This window comes from Haliotis asinina, chromosome 7, assembly GCF_037392515.1.
Source record: "Haliotis asinina isolate JCU_RB_2024 chromosome 7, JCU_Hal_asi_v2, whole genome shotgun sequence".
Taxonomy (NCBI): domain Eukaryota; kingdom Metazoa; phylum Mollusca; class Gastropoda; order Lepetellida; family Haliotidae; genus Haliotis; species Haliotis asinina.
The window spans coordinates 38,350,323-38,362,800 of record NC_090286.1 but is presented as its reverse complement, the minus strand read 5'-3'; the positions used below and the strand labels follow the sequence as shown (position 1 = coordinate 38,362,800).

The 12,478-nt window shown below is 38.9% G+C and overlaps 1 protein-coding gene across 2 annotated transcripts in view; it reads left to right on the top strand.

Annotated features, from left to right (window-relative positions):
• The window catches only part of LOC137291372 (pyrethroid hydrolase Ces2e-like), a 93,080-nt gene that overhangs the window by 60,335 nt on the left and 20,267 nt on the right, over window positions 1–12,478 (top strand). The window lies entirely within an intron of this gene.

The window sequence follows — 12,478 nt, the reverse complement described above, 5'->3', positions numbered from 1 at the left end:
TCTTTTGAAATATATTCATAAGAATGACTTGGTACAAAGGCATGTTAAAATCAGTGTTCACCTGACAATTCTATTTTTCGTTGTCACAGTATAAGCTCGTGCTCTGACAGCCAAGCGGCACTAATTGGCTGTGGGTTTAGATGGGTCTACCCACGGGAACAAAGGGAGAGCGCATCAGCTTCAAATCACGATGCACAAGCCACGATCGTTAATTAAACAGACACTTGACGGGGTATCGAATGAAGGAGAGAGACGACCAGTCTGCGAAAATCTTCACAACTGAGGGATCGGTTTACCTCCCAAATCTCCGCTAGACTGAAAACAAAAATATTTGTTCGCCGGAAGGTACGACTGAACCGAGACCATACGGACATTTTGTTTAGCTTCTGGGAGATGGTTTATGTTAAAATGATAACTCAGCCATGGGCGGGTCGAAATATGATTCAAGCTTTATTGAATTTTGTGTGGAGGCGTGTTTAATACTTTTGCAAGCCTCGTGAATTTGAACGCACGAATAATTTGGTAAAAAGGGGGTTAAAATATTTCCACGTGTTTATTTTGATATTGTTTGCTTTGGTCTTATTGAATTATGAAAGTGTCTCTGCCCATGTAATCATGCAGTTATTCGCACAATGGGTCACTTAGCCACCGTCATTGCTGGCATACCTCTGAAATTTCAACCATCCTTTGTAACCTCATCAACCCTATACACTCACTTGTGAGTATGTTAGGGGAGCCACAGACTAACAACTAGTCTCTGAAATGAACATAGTAGTATTGTGTTGAAAAAAGTTCATATCAAAAACAGTAATATGATGAAATGGAGGCCTGAGACTTTCTTCATTTTCTGAAGCTAAGGGAATCTAGACTTGCCTCATTTTCTAGACTTGCATTAGCTTTATTGGATACATTTGCTTCAGGGTCTGTACGACAGTCTAGGTGAGTCAGTGGCATGTTGTCATCATTGGCCTCACTGAACGTTCTCCATGTTAGTTAAGTATAGTCCTTGTTCAGATTCGATTATGTTCAAACCGTCATGATATAGCTTTCATATTTCAAGCAGCTGCGTGAAAACTAACCAAGCAAACAACAAATCAGCCAGTCAATTCACCAACCAACTCACCAACCAGTTAAACAACTCACTAACCAACCAGTCAACTAAACAACCTAGCAATTTTTAATTTCTAAAGGTAGAATATATTTTGACCAAAAACCTGTTTACTTTCCATCAAATACTTTACATTTTATTAAACGTTAGCAAAACATTAATCATGTTTGTAAAAATGTGTAGTTTCGTGTTGATGAGAAACAAAAACAGATAACGGCAAGAGATGCCATACCCTCATATGTACGTTGACACTGAACAGTAAGATACAAACTGTCAGTACATGTATCCATTTAAACTGACGCATAGTCTCTGAATAAATATGATTTTGATTGTAAAATATAAACCAAGTTAAACTGAAAAGGAGCACGAGGGAGACCAGGGTTTCAGCATCGGGGGAAATCTAGACTTGTGACATTTAGGGCTTAACATTGCAGGGAGAACTATAGACTAACAACTAGTCTCTGAAATGAACATATTCTACTGAAAACAACTTCATATTAAAAAATAATATAATGAAATGGAGACTGAGACTTTCTTCCTGAAACTTGGCAAATGGAGACTTGTCACATTTTCTAGACTTGCGTGCGCTTTCTTGGAAATATTTGCTTCAAGGTTTGTACGACGGACTAGGAGAGCTATGGGAAAATAATATGGCTCAGGGACTGTGAGACAGCCTAGTATCCATTAAATGATATTCAGCATGCAGAAACACGATACTGGACCTACAGAGACCAGGGGCAGGTTACAGGCAAACACATACCAACCCTGTGCACAAACAAGGACTGACAAATTGTAGCAGTACGTGATCATTTGTTTCAACAAACAACATTATGAATATAAACAACGAGATCGCAATCAAGTTCTTAACAATGTATATTTCTGTTGACTCGGTTAAAACAACCGACCCACACACATGATGGACCCACACCAATATTATCACCGGTGTATACCGGTCAGCTTACAGTAGAATCTCCTGATGTATAATTCCATGAGGCCATGGAGCCTTTGTCCCTTGTTTCACCCTTGTGTTGTAGTAAGGCAAACGTGAACACATTAGTTATGCACTGGTTATTTAATGATTGAATGAAAATCACTTTTATACATGGAATTCATTTATTGAAGAAAGTTCGACAGAAGGGAGTTATTTTGTATACCCCAACTGCACCCTATTCAAATGGTTGTGATTTGAGCCAAATCCATAATAAAACGCAAGAATGCAAAAACAGAATTCTAAATGAATAACTCAGTGTCTCTTTGTCTTAATGGTTAAAACGTTAAAAGGATGTCCAAGTTATCGTATCACATGGAAGTCTATGACATATATCATGAAACATGGATGTTGATGCCAAGTATGAGAACAAATATAAGTGTTGACTGACATCATATGCAAGAACGTTCATGTTTGTAAAACACCAAAACACATCCAATAGTTTGCACGTGTCGCACGTACTGGCGTGAACATACCAGGGCCGTGTTTCATTCCAGCGTTTGTCATATTCAATTAAGCTAATTATTTCTGTCCATTTCATTGAATTTGCTAAACATATAGCTGTAACTGACCATATTCCATTCATTATTGTGAATGAATATGCTTGAAACATATGCTTGAAGCAATCGAAACGTCCCAGGGCCATTGGGATGTTGAAATCTGGATGAAGTCATCCAAGGCAGTACCCATAACGTACAGTGGATTACAGTCTGTTCTTAGCATATTATGGAGCATGTACCAACAGGCCAAAACCACGACGATCGACCCAGCAGGCATCCCAGGTCAACGAGAAAAGTACATGTTCGATCGACCCGAAACCAGGCTTTCTACATGCTCGATCGAGCTCAAACGGCGAATCAAATTGATGCAAACGTTCATCGGTCTACTGGAGAAACTGTGTACTTGCAACTCATTGCCATTCGTGACAAAAACATGTTGTGCCTCCACATGCAGATCTTCATATTGCAAACAGACGTCAGTGGCGTACTTAACGTTGAAACTAGGGTAATCGTCGCTAGTCACGTGTCCCCCTATTCAGTTTGCACTTTCTTGTTATGATGAACGTTAAGCCTGAAACCTCATGGCATATTTGGCAATGGATGGTTTATGGTAGAGTTGGTTGGTTTGTTCTAAACGCCGCACTCAGCAATATTCCAGTTATATAGCGGTCTGTAAATAATGGGCTCTGCACCAGACAATCCAGTGATCAACATCGCGATCATCGTTCTACGCAAATGGAACACAATGACGTGTCAAAACAGGTCAGCAAGGTTGACCACTCGATCATGATAGTCCCTTCTTACGACAAATATGGGTAGCTGATGGCCAGTTCTAATCCGGATCTTCAGGGGTAGTTATGGCGGAGACCTGCGTCATCATTACTGAGCGAAAGTAACTTCATATGGCGAAGCACACGTGAAGGTCCGGTTTAGAATATTGATCTTCAGTAACCCATATGCTTATCGTAAGAGGCGACTAACGGGATCGAGTGGTCAGGCTTGCTGACTTGGTTGACACATATCATCTGTTCCCTATTGCGCAGATCGCTGCTCATGCTCTTGATCTCCGGATTGTCTGGCCCAGACACGATTGGTTACAGACCGGACAATTGCCGAGTTCGGCGTGAAACTCTTGGACAACTCTCTGGTCCCCTATGTCCCGTTGGCGAGGCGTGTTGGTCGACGTGTTCCAGGAGCATCGCCAATGCTCGTCACCAGTAACGAGCCTGACCAGTAATTACCCTAGAACGTCCCCACCCTCATCACTGAACCCGTCTGTGACATGACAGGTGGAAAGTGTGCGTCAACGACTTAGGCCTCAGGCAACGTTGGCTGTACTTGTGGGCTGTAAGAGGAATTGGACTGACTCCCTGAAATCGCCACTATGCGACCAATGAGCAGTAATTCTCATCAAGTGAATGCATGTTTTTAATATATGTAGTATGCACTGCTGGTCGCAAAATGCAAACTTCGAATTTTCCCATCACACCCACATTGTCCTGCAATGTCTCTGGAGGTCATAAACCTCTGCTGTCAAACTGCACTTCCGGTTGAAATATATACCAGTTCTTTCATTATTATCGTACGATCATCACTAATTATTAGCATTTCTTATACTTTTTAAATTTCGAGAAACAATTTAAGCATCCCTTTATGTAGGAAACCAAAGTTCTATGGATAACAACTTCTTTAAAGCCCCGAAGCTTAAATCAGTAATCTGCCATTACTTGAAACAAAATATGTGAATTTTGTTTTACACCATTTTTAACATGAAATCTTCAACTTTACCAAAGAACACATTAGAGCATTGACTGACTGTTAAATGTCTGCGTTATGAAAATTTAAAGATACAAATATTCTGATATTCGATATGAAAAGTTTAAGGTTAGTATTACTTCATGTGGACTGACACCGGACTGAGAATGCCACCGGTTTTGTGTATTAAAAAGTGTTCAATGAGTGTGGCCTTCACACGTATTATTTATTCACATGCACTGGTATTAAACACACATATATACGCATTTCATTCTTCAGTAAATAGCTGAATAGCCTGGGAAGTAGAATCCCGCATGCAGACCGCATGTTCCATTTGAGTGTGACTTCAGCTTTAGTCTATCAAAGACGGCAGTATTCCCAACACGTGAGCAATCAGCAGTCATCAGAAAGCTATTGGCGTAATTAAAACAATGTGCATTTCACACATACTACAAACATACAGTATATATCTGTACCATTTCTCGTGCCACCGGATCCTACACAGGGCCTGGTGTTTTCTAAATCTGGCTACCGCATGGGGGGTGTTCCCCGATGAAAGGCCATTCTGTATTTATTTCAAAGTGTGAGAAATCTGGTATATATTGACTTGTGTGTTTGTATCTCAAGGAAATAGATGTCAATTTCAGACGCTGAATATTTCCTGCCGTTTTGCAATCGAATGCGACGGTTTTGATTTTGATTCAAGAGCAGTGAGTGCTTACATAATACTTTGTAACGAGAGGGAAACGCTATAACATTCAAAGATTAACACACCATGCAGGGTTGTTGTGATAACTATTTATATTTCCGCGAATAAAGTAATACCCTCTGGAAATATTATTTCTTTTGAAAGAAAATATTTGTTATGAGGCCATATCAACGGCAGTGGAGTATAGTCTCGGTAATGTGACCCGTGAAGGTCCCGGGGTAGAATAGGCCTTCAGCAACCCATGCTTGCCATAAAAGGCGACTCAGCTTGTCGTAAGAGGCGACTAACGGGATCGGGTGGTCAGGCTCGCTGACTTGGTTGACGCGTGTCATCGGTTCCCAATTGCGCAGATCGATGCTCATGTTGTTGATCACTGGATTGTCTGGTCCAGGCTCGATTATTTACAGACCGCCGCCATATAGCTGTAATATTGCTGAGTGCGGCGTAAAACTAAACTCACTCACTCACTCACTCTCGGTAATGTGAAGACTATTATTTGCACACGGGAGGTATGTGAACACAAGTATAATACTATATCGCTTTTGTATTATACAGGTGAAGAAAATATGTTACTCACGTAAGATGATCATGACTAGTTTATGTTCTTAGTTATGTGTTATATGGCCAATAGACGTTTTAGGAACGACATGAAGTCCCCGTAACAACATGCCACTTTGTGTTCATACAAAGAACCAAACCTCGGATTTCTAGCGGTCTAGCCGACTTTTGTAATACTTCAGCAATACCGGGGAACACCGGAAAGAGTCTTCACGCATATTGCGAATATACGGAACCAAACCATTTGTAAATACCACAAAACCTCATTAACTCGAGTGGAGGTGGAATAGCGTATTGGTTAAAGCGTTAAAACGGGGTCACGCCGAAGACCCCGGTTCGATTCCTGCCGGGGTTTTGCAGGAATATTGCTAAAAGCCGTTTAGTCGATATATCGTTATGACCGCGAAACTTAGTTTAAAGAAAGACTCAAAATAAGGTAGCATGGTATTTAGTCCTGGTGTCATACTGGTATACATTAGATGTACGTTTGAGTTATTTAGGTAGTAATGTCAAGCATGTCATGAATTTTCATGTGCATTAAAAAAACCGAACTGCATTACAAACGGACGGTGGTATATTGTTTCCGTGTGAAATGGAAGCAATGCCACACAACAATGGAAGAATACCATATTTGATTCAAACGTTGCCGTAGACTAACATGTTATGATTAAAGTAAACGCAAAACGCACAAGGTCTCTTTGCTGAAGTTTTCCCACAAGAAGGAAAAATGACGTAATACGTTTTTTTCCCCAAACCATCTAATATTGCCTCATCTTGGATCGCCGAAACAGGATAAGCATCATTGGCAGGTGTTTATGTGCTATTTCCGATGACATTTAAACCGAATTCCTCAACATTGATATCATATGGCGTCCTTTATTGACAGACATTTCAACATATGTAAATGCCGGTGTATTCCTAAACTTAACTCCATCCCATCTTGCTGTTTTCCGAAACAAGAGAATATTTGATTTTTAATATCCTTTATCCCGTCCTATCCTACATCTTTACAAGAACGTTTCTACCCCTCCTAATGTGTTATGTATACGCACACTTTTCGAGTGTTTATGGTAATATTTCCGATGATATTTACCCGAATGCAACAGGGCACGGTTTCCATCCGGGGTCTTCCGTGAGCATGTGTAAGTGTCACACTTTGTATATCATTGTTGATATAAACACACGTGTTATGTTTGTTGTTAATATGCACAGAGTTGAAACTGCGCTGCTGAACACGTGTGCAGTCACTCGACATGGGTGTCTGATCTGTGGGGGAATGTGTCAATGAAACGAAACAGTCTTGATCTTTTCTAGGTTGTTCATGGAGTGCAACTGCCAGCATGTCAAAACTTTGTTTCACATCAGTCCAGATGAATACACATTCTTCTTCTTCTTCTTCTTCGATGGAATAATCTTCTCTCGATGAATTTCAAAATGTTCAGGCAACATCATAGATCTGCAATACTGTCGAAACAAATATAAATCCATGATATAGTCACAATTGTACAATCGACTCTGTTTTAAACATCGATTTCTTATGGACGCGGAAAAGGTTTGTCGCTTCTGCTGTGATATATAACTACCATTCGCTTCAATCGACATAATTGTTGACTGTGTTTAATTAGATTTATATATAATTTCTCTGAGATTAAAGCTGAAAAAAAGAATTGGATTTTATGAAATAAACATTAATGGTTTTTAAAAAATGCCCACTATAATAATTTGTGTGTACTGGATTAGTCATTTAGTCCAATGCGTGAATTAGAGACTTATGAAATCTCATTTGATACGTATAATATATTGCACATGCATTTACTTTATTTAAGACAGACAAACTGGCGTTATGATACTTACAAAGGTCTTCAGTCTGTAAATGTGAATATCCTGTTCCGAATACATAAAAAGAACACAATGGAGCGTCATACTGTAATGGGCTTTAGGACATGCCACGATATATTTTGACACCATTGTCTTGATCAATTTTTGTTAAGAGAGCATATCTTCTATTGTTTGCTGCTATTGTTTGATTATGAAGTTAAACCATAAGCCACGAAGATTGTAACTCAACCACACTGAGTATGCATGTTCCACATTCTCGCTTCTACATAGCCTCCGGTTGAATCTAAACTCCTGTTTTCACAAGTGCCTGTACAATATGGGCTTTCACATATCACTGTGTCCACGTGCCCCATTCCTGAAATTGATTTGGAACTACACATGTTTTTGCAATGTTTTCCTGCGAGTTTCAAGGTATACTTCCGTATTATATTTCACTGCAGCGTGCAAACGACATGTGTAGTCCCAGAAATTAATTCTTTGGTGTCGTACGTGCATGTCTGGAATGTGCAATATTCAGGTAATTAAGAAGTTTTACAGACATGTGTGTGATATTTTTTTCAATGCAATAGTTACGTATCATGGTTCATTCGAATAACTGCAGAGCGCCAGTCAAAATATACTTCCATTTTTAGGCAAGTTTTGTGAATGGCGGATGCTGCCGGTAGTCACCACATACCAGTCGCGAACACCTGGTGTCATCACTGATTTTCAGTTATCCATCCATACATTTGTCACAGCTATTTTTCCGTTTGTACCGAACGGAAATGTTTCTTTTGATAGTCAAGATTGGGTATTCCTATATTTCTATGTTATACAGCGTCTAAAATATTTGGATATGGAATACTCTTGAACTAGTCGGCACGCCAGTATGCTTATACAGACATCTACCGATATGACAGATTAGGTGACAACGTTTTGTGTAACCAACATACACACAGTCAGTTACTGTTTTTCTTCTGTTGTTCGACATGTTGTCTATAAAAATCGCATTTTCATTTAATAGTGAATTTTGATAAATAGACACCATGTCCTTGTCAATCAACGAACTTGATATCATTATATGATTTTAGTCATCTCGAATACATACGTGTCTCAAATATCTTCCTGTAACAGTACTTGTTTTCTCTTATTTATATATTACTTTATAGAAACAAATGATTTCTATCACAATAATTCTATTTCCCAGATATTTTGTCATCTTGGTACCAACTAATGATGGTATTAATTATAGTACCATGTGCAAATTTTGAATCTCGAAAATATGCTACCGCGTTTCAGTGTAGACGGTGAATGTGTTCCAAGACATTTAAATCAAAAGGATAAAACTGCTGGGCCAGTTGCCTGGGGTGGGTTCAAATTGCATATTCGATCTGAATGTGTTCTTTTCTTGTTCAACCACAAGACTGGCGTTGGAGTTCTCAGTGAGAGGACAAAAGCGGCTTTCAATCATATTCACTCAAAAGGCATAAAGCTTAAATCCAAACAGTCAGTGAGTATGGTTTATGCCGCCTTTTGCAATATTCCAGCAATGTTCCAGCAATATCACGCCAGGGGACACCGTGAATAGGCTTTACTCATTATACCTGTGTAGGGAATCGAACCCGGGTCTTAGGCGTAAGGAACTAACGCTTTAAGCACTTGGCTCCCCCACCACCCCTACATCCAAACAAATAATAGGGGAGTGGAATCAGATAGTAATGCACTTTTTGAGATGTTAGGGAGGAATATCTGTGAACTTAAACACGGGTGCCAATTGGAAACGGTAATTGCGACAAAGAGAAATATATATATTTATTTATATATATCGTCTCTGCTTACCCAGCCATTTAGACTAACAAGGTATCTGGTGTCCATTGAATGATTCAGTGATCTGATAACATTAAATTTGTACTCTTTATCCTTTCACACCTTTCAAAGACATGAATTTCACGCAACGTTAAATTCGTGCTTCTAGTACTTCCAATAGGTCTTTAAATGTAGCCAGGCGCATATCACTCTCAAACAGGATTAAAGTATTTGTATAGGGTTTGAGCTTGGCGGGATATTGAGACAGCATGGCAGGGTATATTCCTGGTGCGAACATGATGGGAGAATGTGTCTGTTGGCACGATCTTGCTGATCTGGGCTTCCAAAAAATCATACACGCATTAATTGCATTTAACATCTGTTTGATGACAGATTTACGGAAACAGGAGGTTTAATACAAATTCAATATGTTTTCTAATACAAAAGAATGCACCTACTTGCTAGTTACTAGAACAACATAATCGCGATGTCTTAACCGTTAAATGTTAACATGTTTCTCAGATGGTTGTCCGTCGTCATCAAATAACACTGCTATAAAATCCATGGGGCGTCCACACTGCTCATTGAACACTCGAACTTTAACAGCCAATTTTGATCAAGTTGAGAAGAACAAAATAAATAAAACAGTTAAGATCTGAAGACAGTATGACGCATGAACGGGAGTGTGACGCCACCTTGTAAAGCCCGACTATATATATTTGCATATAAGCAGGAAAATAGAACAGATATAAGCACCTCCAACTCCCTGGGCTCACCTGAGGTATGAATTAGGTTGTTTACGCATTGAAATAATACAATACATGCATTACATGTGATGAAATTTGGACCATTAGCATCTGTGATGGTTGGCATGTTTGCAAAAAAAGTTTAAAGCTTCCTTCACTTCGAATCATACTTTACTGTGTCTGACTTGAACATATCAGATACCGCTGCTTGTACTGAAATGAGGAACATTTTGTCTTATTCCGTTGACATTTTCTTCAAGATTACGGCACAATCAAGAATTATAATGGTTATTCGAATAATCATAAATCTAAGCCATGCCATTCCGTATCTTGGCGGTGGCAGAACCGACCCGGTGTCGTGTAGAGAATGGTTAGATAATGCCACCGACTTGCCTTCAAAGATAACAATATCGTAAAATCATGAATGTCAGAATGTTGGTAGCTTATCGCAAAGTGAGTTCTGTAAAGGTTCTGACACGATAAAAGGCAAAGTAGCGTAAAACACTTTCCATGTATGTAATCAACTGATTTCCGAAAATTTGAATCTTCTGTTTGATTTATTAAAAAACATTTGACTCATCCGTGAGATACGACTTTGCAACGTGTACACAATGTGCGAGATAAGTAAATAAACCTACACTAAAGCTGAATGTTTTAAATTAGATTAGTATATTCTCAATATCTGCTTCTCTGAAGGAACCAGACTGACACGATAAAGAAACTTGGCTATCGATTTAATGAGTTAAACGCTCAGTCTGCTTTTAGTGTCCGAAAAGGACAATTTACGATTTCTAAAAATTGTGTATTGTATGTTTTTTCTGAGACCTAAATATTTACTACGACCAGACTTCATATTTGAGTAGAGCAAATTAGGTGACCGTGGAATGACAAACGAAAAGTATTAGAAAAAGATTTCATAACTTTTCAAAATATGTTTGCAAGGAGAACGAGGAAGAACATACTTATTTTTTGTGATTTGTTTCAAATACTAATGTTCAGACAAACAAACGTTTTGCCCCATATGAAACTAATACTATTCGTTTGTTGTGCAACACCATATCCTTAACAACATACACAGACGTATAACCTAGTTTTAGTATCATTACTTTGATTAGGAAATACATTAGTTCAAATGGGCCCCAAGTACCAGCCGTTCCCTCGCTTCACATGATACGAATACTATACACATATCAAATTATGTGAAAACGTGCATGACAAAACAAAATGACATGTAGAGTACAATATCTGCCAATGTCATTTGTTGAACCAAACTTCTCTGGTTGTAGGTTCTTTGACATATTTATGCAAATTTTCTATCACACACTATGGTGAGAAACATTACCATTTGCTTGGATTATCCTATCACGATGGCACCTGACAAATCCGCCTATAATAAGATGTTGTGTCTCCAAATGGATTAAAGCGCGTAAGATGATATACGAGCATCCTGACAACTAGACGTACTCGTACAAGACCTGCACTGTAACATTAAACTCTCAGCCGAGTTAGGTAATCCCTCTAACACGGATCAGAGGCGAGATATTATTTTTGTCACTAAACTGGAAATCAACCCCTCGCCCTTCAAGACGTATAAGTACCTATTTTAGGATTACTTCTAAATCCGTACTGTATTGTTTGAATCTACATGTTGGCCGGTACGCCCTAGGTATTTGTCAGTTAAAGTATTGTATTTGCTTCTTAAATTGATGAACCCATATTATGAAAAGCCCTGACTTTGTGTCAATATTCTCTGTCTATGTTTAAAGTGTCATCGCCAAATAATTCGTTGACAAACTGTTCTATTTGTCGTTATCTGCATTTTGACATAAAGGACGGCACGACTACTTACAAATACATTGTTTTTGATTGAGAGACTTTTTCAGAATCATTAGACATTTTAATTCTAAAATATACAGCTTAAATTCAACCAGAAGAGACTGGGTTTAGTTCTTCGCCATTTTAAGCAATATTGCAACATTACCACTTCGGGATACACCATACATGACCTTCACAGGTTCCCAAGTATGGAATCAAACCCAGGTCTTCGGCGTGACGTGCGAACAATTTAACCACCAGGCTACAACACCATCGCCAACAGGGAATAATAGAGATGATTTGAACATTAACTCTTCTTAAGTGAAAGGGTACGCAACCTGGGGGTGATCCGTGGCAAGGCAGGTTGCACTCCATTCATCTTTTCCGGAATTTATGGTATCAGGCATGTTTTAGAATGATGCATGTTTATGATAGAAATGTAATCGCACAATGGATTTTGCTTTAAGTACAAATTTCTTTTGATTATTCAAATGAATTTCGTAGCTTTTACTGTTAGTTCAATATGAAGTATTTTTACTACCTTCAACGAAAGGTCCGTGAGAATTTGAAACATATCTGAAACTGATTTGTATGGAGGAACCTGTCTAACTTATTTTGATTTCACTTCACACAGCGGTGGCTCCATGCGAACAGGACCTATAAAACTACCTGTTT